This window comes from Sus scrofa, chromosome 13 (genome assembly GCF_000003025.6).
Source record: "Sus scrofa isolate TJ Tabasco breed Duroc chromosome 13, Sscrofa11.1, whole genome shotgun sequence".
In the NCBI taxonomy this organism is placed as follows: domain Eukaryota; kingdom Metazoa; phylum Chordata; class Mammalia; order Artiodactyla; family Suidae; genus Sus; species Sus scrofa.
Window position 1 is genome coordinate 147,151,483 of NC_010455.5, and position 11,942 is coordinate 147,163,424.

The window sequence follows — 11,942 nt, forward strand, 5'->3', positions numbered from 1 at the left end:
GGTTGTTTTCACTTCCCAAAGTGCCTCTGACATTAGGCATAAACTTCGGAAACTGAACTAGAACCAAATAGTCCTACCTCTCCTTTGGCCAAGGTTGCCTACTGGGTGTTTAATAACAGATACAGAGAAGGAAAAGTCATGAGGATAAAAAGCCCTGGAGGCAAGACCACGTACTGGCTGTCACTCTTCAATGTCAATTAGTCAGTATGGGAATTTGGACCAAATGCCCACCAAGATACTTAATTCTAGTAAGTGATCCCTAACCTCCACCAAGGGATAGCAAGACAAGGAAACTAGGACCCAATCATTGCACCATACATAAACGAGAGGGACACTAGAAAGAGATCCTCACTGCCTTGGAGAGGGTGGAGGGGGTGGAAACAGCAGAGCCCAAACAGATGAAGAATAATAGGGCCAGGGGTCTCTTAATTTGACACTCCAATTGACCCCTGAGGAGCTCCAGCTGACATAGGACATAGGAGGAAAGACAGTCTAATTCCTCATCGACACTGGTGCCACTTAGTTCTGAACCCCAGATCAGGCAAACTCAGTCACGAGAGGTGTAAAATTATCAGAGTATCAGGGGAGGCCCAATAAAGGACATTCATAGATCCATTAGAATGCAACTGGACAAATATACTCTCATCCATTCCTTCCTATACATTCCTGAATGCCCTATGACCCTGCTAAAAGAGGCTGAAAAATTAACTTTTGGTCACCCGGTCACTAGGTTCAGGCTTTAGTAAGTCTTAAGGGAACAGAATGGCTGTTCCCTGGAAGGTAGATTCAAGTCTAGGTTATGCTTTTAGACAACCCAGTGTCTACCATAAAAACTCATCACAGGCGAAATCCTGTCACCCTGCTACCCACAGAAACAAAGCCCCTGCAGCATGACTGTATAGAAGCCACAATATTCCAGTCACCTCAACTTAGAAAGTAAGCCTCTCCCAAATACCCATGAGGTCACAGATGGGAGCAGGTTTATGAGAGAGGGAAAGAAACTGACTCAATATGCAATATCCTCCCAGACCTGAGACGTGGAGACATGAAGCTTACTCTCAGGCACATCTGCCTTGAGGCCAAAGCAACAGCCCTCACCTGAAGACGATCTCAAATGTTTACACAGATTCCCAGTGTGTATATGCCATCCTGTATGCACACAGGCTATTTGGAAAGAAAGGGAGTATGTTTACTGTAGAGAATAAACAGGTGAAACATGCCTGAAACATACTGAGATCCTAAAGTAGTGCAGCTTCTAAAAATAGTGGCAGTGATTCAACCTAGGGGCCTAACGGTAAATTGGCAATTATCCTTCATACCCAAGAGGCCAGCTGCAAACAATTACTCTCCAGTCTACACAAAAAATAATGAGACAAAGCCCAGAAACAGGATTTCAGTAGACAGCTAGGAGACCACGGGTGGTTAGTTAATGAACATGGGCAATATTTCTTTCCCCAACTGCCATTTGTCAAGCCATCAGGGAGGCTCATTGAGAAACTCACTACAGGAGAGAAGCCCTATATAACTGGTCAGTTGCAATCATGCTAACTCCTGGTATGAAAAGGATAATCAGTCAGATAGTTGAGACATGCTCCTTCTGCACAATGAACAACCCCCACACCAGCACCCCCAGAGGTCCCCACATAAGGCCTGTCAGCCCAGAGAGACACATCCTAGGGAAGATTGGCAGATTGATTTCACTATCACGTCAAGAGCATCAGACAAGTTCAGCTGTCTCTCAGTGCTAGTGGATTTGTTTTTAGGGTCAGGAGAAGTGATCCCCACTAGACGTGAAATAGCAGGCAAAGTGGCTAAAGCATTACTAAAAAAGATAATCCCCAGATTTGGGCTCCCAAGATTCCTACAAAGTGATAACGGTCCAGCATTTTTGTCTCAAGTGACGAAAGGATAACAAGTGCCCTGGGCATAAAACGAACCTTGTTCTCAGCCTGGATACCCCAATCATCAGGAAAAGTACAGCAATCCAATTAGATCTTAAAATGCACCTGAGCCTTTTGAAATGAATGTGAGGAGATTCAAAAAAATTAGATTAATTTGCTCCCAACTGCCCTGCTCCACATGTAGTTAGCTTCAAGGGACATAAGTTAAAGTGAAGTACATTTGAACTCATGCACATAGACCCATTCCCCAGTCCAGAGAAAAGGGCACCTTGACAACTTTGAAATGAAACAATTCAGTATGTTCTCCAGGTAGAAGAAAACAGGACCACACTCATGGAATATGGTAAACAGGTGCTGCCCACACTCACCAGTCTGGCCCTCCACCCCTTCAGGCCAGGAGACTGGGTGAAGCTAAAAACCTGGAAAACCAGCAGCCCAAAGACCAATTCACTTCTAGTAGAACTACCCCATTTGGTGATCCTAACCACCCACTCTGCCCTGAAGTTTCAGGGATCACTCCATGTGCACACCATACTCCAGTGAAGAGGGCCCCTGAACCCCAGCCTCCTCTGAGACAACCTGGGACAATGGACCCCTTTGACCACCTGGGTGAATTTTCCTCTGACCTGAAGTTTCTCTTCTGAAAAACAGAAGTGTGACCAGGGATATTCAGGAAGTGTAGAACTTCACTGATTGTTAGATCAGTCACGCAAAATCTGAGACAGGAAAGGACTACTAGTTTCAGGAATTGTTGCAGTCATAAGGGTGCTAGTGACCCTGGCAGGGGAACCACATATCACACTGTCACCGTAACAAAGGGAACGGCCACTGTGGCAACTGTGGCCAGTGACACTAGCCTCAACTTCGACTACTCAGCCCAATTTGGCTGAGCAATTTTGGAGTGGGATAAAACAGGCCCTCCCTAGTATCACTTAGATTTTAGCTTTTCTGGGCGCCTTAATGACCATTATTCTTGCTAATGTTCGGGCCATACATAACTATAAAACTCCAAGTGGTGGTCACTCAGGGATACCAACAGTTCAGCTGAGGCCTGGTGACAATCAAACATCCAGAGGTAGCTGGGGAGAAATTCTCCTCTACCCGGGGTGGTGATGACGCCGGAAATCAGCAGGAAACAGGAAAAGAAGTGAGAGCTGAAGCCCTCTGTGGCCCTCAAGAATGAGGAGCAGAACAAAAGAGAGAGGAGGGATTTGTCCCCACAAAGCCCATTAACAATGTCCGGGAAATAAACGTAGAAGCTAGATAATAAGATAAATTCTAACCTTTTTTCTTTCCTTTGTGCTTCGTCTAGTTTCACTTGCTCAGAGGGTGCAGCGCGGAGAGGCCTGGCGCCCGGCCCTTCAGACCAGAGTTTCTAGTGCGAAATAGCAGAGCCCAAGGCTTCAATTCAAGATGGCGGCGGTGGCGGCCGAGGGCAGAGACGCTGCGCCTTGCAGGAAGCGCGAACAGGACAGCCCCGCGAGAGCTCCTCGCCAGGCCCCCAGAAGGATCCTGACAAAACAGCCCCGCCCACAGTCCTTGATGGGGGAGAATTTGTTAGAGTGAGAGCTGGTACCTCTTCATTCTCTCATCAAAGAATAAAGCTTTCCTTTGCTTCTGAACTGAACTTGATTTTGTTACATTGGCGCAAGTGACACTGGGCAGGACTTTTGGTGGGGATCTACTCAGGAGGATCAATAACAGAGTCAGCAGGTTTGGGAAATACATTTTTGGAGCATCCTAGCATGAATGTCTTGAATAGTGAAAGCCGCATTTCTTTGTGACCTGAAGGCTCGATAAAGTCTCTTTAGCCCTGTCCTTTTAGAAGTAAAAGTAGATTTTTAGAGGCCACATCCTGCCTTTCAGAGAGAGCTATCAGCTCCTACCAGAAAAGAGTTCCTTTCTTACTACATGCAAGATAGAAAGAATAATTAGCACTATCATTGGATTATTATTTCTTCCCACTGTAGCATATAATAGAATGGTTTTACTGTCATAAACATTTTCTCTGATAGCCTTTCCTTAGTGTTAGCTGGACACACATGTTCACAAGTTGGCCGAATAAAGAGTAGGAAGTAGAATAGAATCATAGGTTAGTGTCTTACTCAGACACACTAGCCAGGCTGAGACTTGGCCAGCATGGATCAGCACAGCCCTTCCTGTTGTTTGCACCTGTTGTCTCTTCTGATTGGCTGGTGCCTGTGTGATTCCAGTTGTTCAAGATTTTCAATACCAATTTGGGGTGTACATTTACCCTCTTAGAGCTAAACTAGTGAAATATAACAAACAAATGGATGCAAAGAGCTCTCTTCAGTAATAACCCCAAAATGTTCCTGAAAAATGTGGACCTGAGAAAATATAAAAGCACCCAACTTCAAGATGTAAACGGAAGCGAGCAGGCCTGGAATGTGACTGAAACTAAGAAAATCCACACCTGGACAACTGTATTTATAAATTGTGTCTAAATTGGTCACCTCCCTCTGAAGTTCATAAGGGAAATAGGCATCAAGGACATGTCAAGCGTATGATCAGAATACCTATGCTTGCATCTGTGAATTTCTATCCAGTGGGGTGGCCTGGTGAACCAGGCTGAGGATGCAGAAGGCCTCTGCTCCATTTAAGTCTATTTTGCCCATTTTGTTCTGGGCTTAGATCAAGCCTCTGACTTCTCAAGTGTACCGCACTGACGGCAAGGAAGGGCAGTACAAGAGTCTGCCAAGGAAAAGGGAGGGCTGGTCTGCATCTCCCTAAGGGCTATGGGATACTGGTCTATTTAAACTCCCACCCCACACTCTCTCAGGGCAAGGAGGGCCACAGGCAGCAGCCTCTGGTCATCTAGTGCACCGGGTGTGCAGAGGGACTCCCAAGAAAGAAAATACTGGAAAGAGACCTCAGCCTTAGTATGGTGGCTCAGTAAAGGTCCTTCTTGACATACCCAGATGCTGGTGCACTGGGGTTTGGGGAAGTGGTGGTAGAGGAGAATGAAACAGGAAGCCTGGAGCGCCCCTTGCAGACTAATTGCATTTTACCATGGCTGAAAAAGGAACCTGGTATTAGAAAGCTGGCAGCTCAGGAAACCTAAAATAGAAGGGAGAGAATCAGCAGCATTCTGTCAGTACTATCCAGGAAAGAAAGATACTAAATTTAGTGAACAAAGCTGGGCACTTGAAAAGAAGTCAGGTCCAGAATCCTTTATGAACTGTTCCAAAATCCAGAAATCTCTGAAAATGGAAGATGTTTTACAATTCCTTTGTTAACAAAATGTGACCTGAATTGATATAAGGCAATCTATAGCCTCTGTTTATCTCAGCATGAATATATTTATGTTGTGTTACATTTATGTGTTTGATCATAAGATGCTCCCGGACCTCACTAGGGATGTTGTCATATATGGTAAATGAATTGCTTACTTCTTTTTTTTTGTTTGTTTTTTGTCTTTTTAGGGCCACACCCACAGCATATGGAGGTTCCCAGGCTAGGGGTCTAATTGGAGCTGTAGCCGCCAGCCTACACCACAGTCACAGCAGTGCTAGATCCGAGTCATGTCTGCAGCCTACACCACAGCTCAGAGCAACACCAGATCCTTAACCCTGAGCAAGGCCAGGGATGGAACCGCAAGCTCATGGTTCCTAGTTGGATTCTCTTCTGCTGCGCCACATTGGGAACTCCTGCTTACTTCTTTAAAATCTTAAAAACTGTGAAATCTGAAATACATCTGGCCCCAATCAGCCAAAGGATTTGAGGATCTGTGAGATGATGCTTGGTGAATGTGGGCCTTGATTCCAGCTCAGCCACTCACGTGTCATATGACTTTGAACAAGTGACACTGGTTCTGTAGTAAGATAAGGATACTAGTCATTATATTAAATGAGGTTATGCACAGAGTTCATCACAGGGCCTGGTAAATGGTAAATGTCTAATAATATTGGTGTTTATTTTCTTACTTGATCTCAAAGACTGCATACCTCACTCCCTCTGATTCATAGTTACCAAGGAATCATCTGCCTACAAGCTACCAGGCCCCCTGTTACCAAGAAGGTGGAAGCTTGGAAAGTGAACAAGAGTTTTTGAGTCTCTGATGATCTATTAAAACCAATAACTTGACTTTCAATCCAATGTCAATCTCTTGCCTATCTAAAAAAATGCAGATCAAATGAAAATCAGAGGAGAAGTTACAGCTGTGGTGCAGCAGGTTAAGGATCCAGTGTTGTCTCTGCAGCAGCTCAGGTTGCTACTGAGGCAAGGGTTCAATCCCCAGACCTGCACAGTAGGTTAAAGGATTTGGTGAGGCCATAGCTGTGGTGTAGGTTGAAGCTGTGGCTCGGATTTGATCTTGACCAGGGAAATTCCATATATGCCTCAAGTGCGGCGAAAAAAAAAAAAAAAAAAAAGGAAAAAAAAAAAAAGAAAATCAGAGGTAACTGCTCTCCTGAGATAGATGTACCTACATACCTGCAGCCCTCCTGTTTGCAAGCAGGTTTTAGTTAAATACCCTTAAGGGCACTTTGAAATTGGGTAAATTGAGACAAAGGAACTGAGAAAATGAATTTTGTTTTGATGTGAACATTATAATTTTATGAGTGTCTTGGCTACTGGTTTGTTATTGGTTTACAATGTAACAAAAATTCAGTAATCTGGAACAGAATTTTCTAAAATGTTTAACATGGAGTACTAGCCCTGTGAGAAGTTCTGTGAATAAAAAATTTCCTCAAAATTATTTTAAAATGAAATCCTTTTTCCAGGGAACATTTATTAACACTCAAGGAATTGGTGTTAGACTGAGCACACTTTGGGAAATACTGTCCTGAAAAGTACCAGCTTCTGGTATATTTTCCAAGCAGATAGTTCTCAGCTATTGGATAATTTCAAGAGTGTCAAAATTTAGGCGTTTTTGTGGCTCAGCAGGTTAAGGATCAAATGTTTTTGTGAGTCTGCAGGTTTGATCCCTGGCCTTGCTAAGTGGGTTAAGAATCTGGTGTTTCCACAAGCTGTGGTGTAGGTTGCAGATGTGGCTCAGATCCAGTGTTGGCTGTGGTGTAGGCTGGCAGCTACAGCTCTGATTTGACCCCTGGCCAGGGAACTTCCATATACCACAGGTGTGGCTATGAAAAAAAGAAAGAAAGAAAGAAAGAGTGTTAACATTTAATTTAACACTTTTAAAAGATAAAATAATCACCCTCATAGAGATAAAAAAAAATAAATACATGTCAAAGATTTAATTTAATTGATGAAGAAATCAGAAGTTAAAACTGATTCAAAAGAGACTGAAGAACAGACATATTCAGGTAATCAGTGATGCAAAGTTAATTTACTAATTGATGTAGAACTATTTAATATCTCTATGGCAATAAAATATGGTTTGGAGTTATCTTTTCTACTGGGAAAGAACAAATTATATATCTATTAGATATAATTCATTTGTATTTCTATAGAGAATAACTATTTGCATTGCTCTCAGTTTCTCCAATTTATAGAACTGTGAAATAGTCTTGTCAAAGACAAGGAGAATACTTGTATAAAATCAGATAACCCCAGAGTGGCCAATAGATAGATAGCAATGGGCATGCCATTGAAAGGACACTGTGGTAGGCAGGATAATGTCCTCACCCCAGATGCCCATGTCCTAATTCTTGGAACCTATGAATCTGCTATATTTGGCAGAAAAGTGGAGGAGGGGTGGTAATTAAGAGCACAGGTGGAATTAACTTTGCTAATCTAATGACTTTAAGAAAATTGTCCTGGGTTATCCAGATGGCCCAATATAGCTACAGGGTCCTTTAAAGTGGAAAAGGGAAGCAGAAAAGATTTGAAGATATTACATGGCTGGCTTTGAAGAGGCAGGAAGAGGCCACAAGCTAAAAAATGCTGGTATCCTTCAGAAGCTGGAGATGCTAAGGAAAGAAACTTTCCCCTGGATCCCTCAGCCCTGCTGACACTTTGATTTTGGCTCAGTAAGATCCATTTTAGACATCTGACCTCCAGATAGATAAATGATAAATCTGTGTTGTTTTAATTCACTAGGTTTGTGGTAATTTATTACAATAGTAAGAAAAAAACAGTAGAAACACCTAGTAATCTGTGCCCTTTTAAAAAGGCTTTTACAAGAGTTCCCATCGTGGCACAATGGAAACGAATCCAACTAGGACCCGTGAGGTTGTGGGTTGGATCCCTGGCCTCGCTCAGTGGGTTAAGGGTCCAGCGTTGCCCTGAGCTGTGGCGTAGGTCCCCAGACACGGCTCAGATCTGGAGTTGCTGTGGCTCTGGCGTAGGCCGGCAGCTATAGCTCTGATTAGACTCCTAAAAAAAAAAAAAAAAAAAAAAAAAAAAAAGGCTTTTACAAATTTTCCTGATAAGGGGAAGGAAGTAGTGAGCTTCATAACAAATGAATTATTTTGTCTTTTTAGTGCAGCACCCATGGCATATGGAGGTTCCCAGGCTAGGGGTTGAATGGGAGCTGTAGCTGCCAGCATGTGCCACAGCCACCTCCACGACCTGCACCACAGCTCACAGCAATGCCAGATCCCTAACCCACTGAATGAGGCCAGGGATCGAACCCAGATCCCCATAAATCCTAGTCGAGTTTGTTCACCACTGAGCCATAATGGGAACTTCACAAATGAATTTTAAAATCCCATAAATGCTTCCTTCAGTGCATACAAGTGCGTGGTAATATAGACAAAGATACTTACAATCTATATCAAATAAGAAAATGACAAGTTCAGTATGAAGAAGTAATTCAGATTATTTGGATTAAATTATGAAAAATCTAGATGTTTCTTCAGATTTTTAACAGATGAAGCTGTATTGCTTTTGTTTGGAATCTGTGAAAACTGATCATATTACAAACACCTGCTGAACAGCACTCAGCTGGGGTCTGAGCAAGGCCCTAAGTTTCAGGCTTTTTTCCTAAACCAGCTCCCCACATGGTCCTGCTCTGAATTCAATATTCTCTGCCTGAAACCTGGTAGGGCTTTGATTGTAGTGCAAATTACCATATTTCAGGAACATGTGTGTTTTTCACCAGAGGGGATTTAGCCAGGTATGAACTCTTTAAGGGCTCAATTTGCAAATAAAAATTTCCCATCCATTACAGGCAGGAGATCTTTCTACTGGCTGGCTTTATAGAGAGAAAGTCTTCTACACCTGAGATTGTGGTAGATGACATGTAAAATTTTAAATGGAATGTGCCCTTCTTCCATTCTCCAGCACGGTGAGGTTTATTTGGAAACTGTTAATGTGGATACAAGCTAACCTAAAGACAATTACCCAGAATCCAAATTACTAACTTAAAAGGAAGTCCTTACAGAGCCTGCTCCTCCTCTAACTCCTGCTCTGGGAAGAGATACTGCTGAGCATCAGGACGAGGTTGAAGAAAGAATGCTTTAAAATGTAAAACAGAGAGGAGAGTTGGTGGTAGTGGTGGTGGTGTGTGTGTTTTCAGGGGCGGAGGTTACTGGATAGGTCTCCCTGCAAAGAGCAGTAGATAGGGAATACCACACCTTAGACAAATTTTGCTGAGCACAGCTCTAGACCTGCAGGCCACATGGAAACAGGGCAGCTAGGCTCAAAGAAAGCAAATATTCTCCAACTTGCCATGCCCACTTTCTCTCCAAAGTTGGCAATTTGTGGGACTTAGTAATTTCCTTGTGGCTGCAGAAAGCCTTTGGTGTAAGTAGCATTTATTTATTCATCAACTCTAAAAGGCCACTTGGCAAACCAACAAGACAGAGACCTCTGAGACCTCTGACACCTGGGGATGTTCATTGACTTCTACCTGGGGGATCAGTGGAAGCCACAAATCTTCTTGGGAAGAAAATGCTGTCACAGATCCGCCAATATTCACCTGCTGGTCAATGTCAGGTGCTGATCCCAGGACTGGGCTATATGAGACTTGAGAAACTGCAGAGAGATAGTGCAGGACAGATATGAGAAGGTGGGGGCACTCCCTCTTCGGGGCAGTTGACCCCAAACTGGCTTGAAGAAGTGAAAGAAGCATTTGTATAAACAGGATTATTTATGAGATAATAAGTTTGAATTTGACTTGATAAGAGTATCTGAAAGTGACTGAGTTAATTTTCTGCCATCATCACAAATGGGGACTTGGAATCACAAGACTCATACAAAGTTATGAAACAAACTATGTTTTTAAACTCCTGAGTTATGTGGACAGCTGTAATGAGAAAACATCCTACCAATTTCTTCAGGATGAAGAAAGTAATCCAAGAGAGAAGTCAGGAGGAAAACTATCCTAAGTGATCAAATGGAATTGAAGCCAGTATCAAGAAGTTAGTGTGTAGAGAAAGTGACTCAGGAAGGGGTGATTGAATCTTCTGAAAAATAGCAGCAATTGACTTCTCAAACCCACCAACTATTTGGCTGTTTTGTGGATCTTTTTGAGAATCAATAATACAAAAGCCAAAGAAATCTGGAATGTATTGCTGGTGACTTTGAAGTATTTGGAAATTGAAGCATTTGGAACATTTGGAAGAGAAAAAGGCACTGGGGAAGGGAACCATTGGACACAGAAATGGTTTTAAAGTGTTTTAGACCATGTTTTTTCATGCTGGAACATCTGAGCCTTGGCAAGGGATGAAGGGCAGCCCATGAGAAGAGGAAAACTGCATTTGACAAGAGTATTCCTCACCTGTTCAAAAGTGTTTAACCTGCAATATGAATGAGAACGAGGGGGAAAAAAGGCATAGATAAAGTTCTAAAAGTTGGGTGATTAACTGATAGGACATTAGAAAAACCATGACGAAGTATCCAGTTATTCTCACAAGAAAATACCAGGGAAGAGAATCAATAAGTAAATTTATATTCCTGCCTTATTTTGTATCCCAGTGCATAGAGAACTGGTAGAAACTAGTAGAACTAACTTGATATTTAACACAAGATGGTAATGTGATTATATGAATATCATAGAAGGAAGGGGCTTACGACTACGAAGTGAACTATGGAATGTGAAAACTACAATTTCTCCAGGTGGCACAGCCATGCCAGAAAGCAAAGTGACAGCTCTGAGGTTCCCTATATGTTTGCCAAGAATCCAGCAATTTGGATTTTGGGTATACATCTCAGAGAGTCTTTAAAAAATCCATAAAGATTTATTGCAGCCATTTGGGTGGTGATGGGGAATTGGATTAAGGTGTCCATTAGAGGAAAGCAGATCATCAAAATGTGATGGATAAATACCGGAGAGCATCATGCAGCTGTTAGAAACAGCAGACTAGAAAAAAAAAAAAAAAAGAAAGAAATCAAAGAAACAGCAGACTAAAAGTAGATATAACAACCTGTAAAGACCTTAAAAACATGATATTGAGTGAAAAAGAGAGAGAAAGAAACAGGATGGGCTACATAATTCAGTATCAATTATATATTCAATACACAAAAAAAATCACACACATTTCAAAAGTACATTTATCAACACACACACACACACACACACAGCCATTAAACATGTGAGAGCAATGCCTGTGTGGGAGGTTGGGGTATGGTGATGAAAAAAAAAGAAACTTGAACAGACTAATATGGTACTATGTCATGAACTTAAAGGGGGAGGGAGAGAGGAAGCTTTAATAGAAGGGAAGTAATAACATCTCTGCAGAGCATGAAGGACTGAATGACACTTTGTAGAGAAACACTTGTATATGTCTTTAAACAAATCCTGTCTGATATTTTCTCAATAACATGAATAAAGACATAAAGAGAAGAATATTCATCAATGCTCTATGACACAAATCTGGGATAAGTTGTCACTCTTCTGGATAATGAAAATCAAGCATAACATCTGGGAGTAGCCAGAGAAACGGTAGCATCCAAGCTTAGGGCCAGTATCTTCCTCTTGTGGTGATGTGTAAGATAGATACCCTTGTTGGAGAGAAAGAATCTGGGTCGGGATGCCAGGCTTCTAGAGGAAATAGAACTACATCATGGGGTCTATGGGCTATTATTGAATTGGTGTTTGCCTACTGCCATGAGAGTTACTGGGAAAACACCTCCATGAGACCAGAGATGCTCTGATAGCCATAATTTCTTCTTATG

General features: G+C 42.3%; 1 long non-coding RNA gene across 2 annotated transcripts; it reads left to right on the forward strand.

Moving 5' to 3' along the window:
* On the forward strand, positions 258-3,519 carry LOC102163929. 2 transcript variants are annotated; one of them, XR_002337902.1, is made up of 2 exons: positions 258-2,510; positions 3,214-3,519. It is a non-coding gene; the product is annotated as an uncharacterized LOC102163929 (long non-coding RNA). The 2 variants fall into 2 exon arrangements; XR_300003.3 differs by lacking the exon at positions 258-2,510 and adding an exon at positions 2,517-3,048.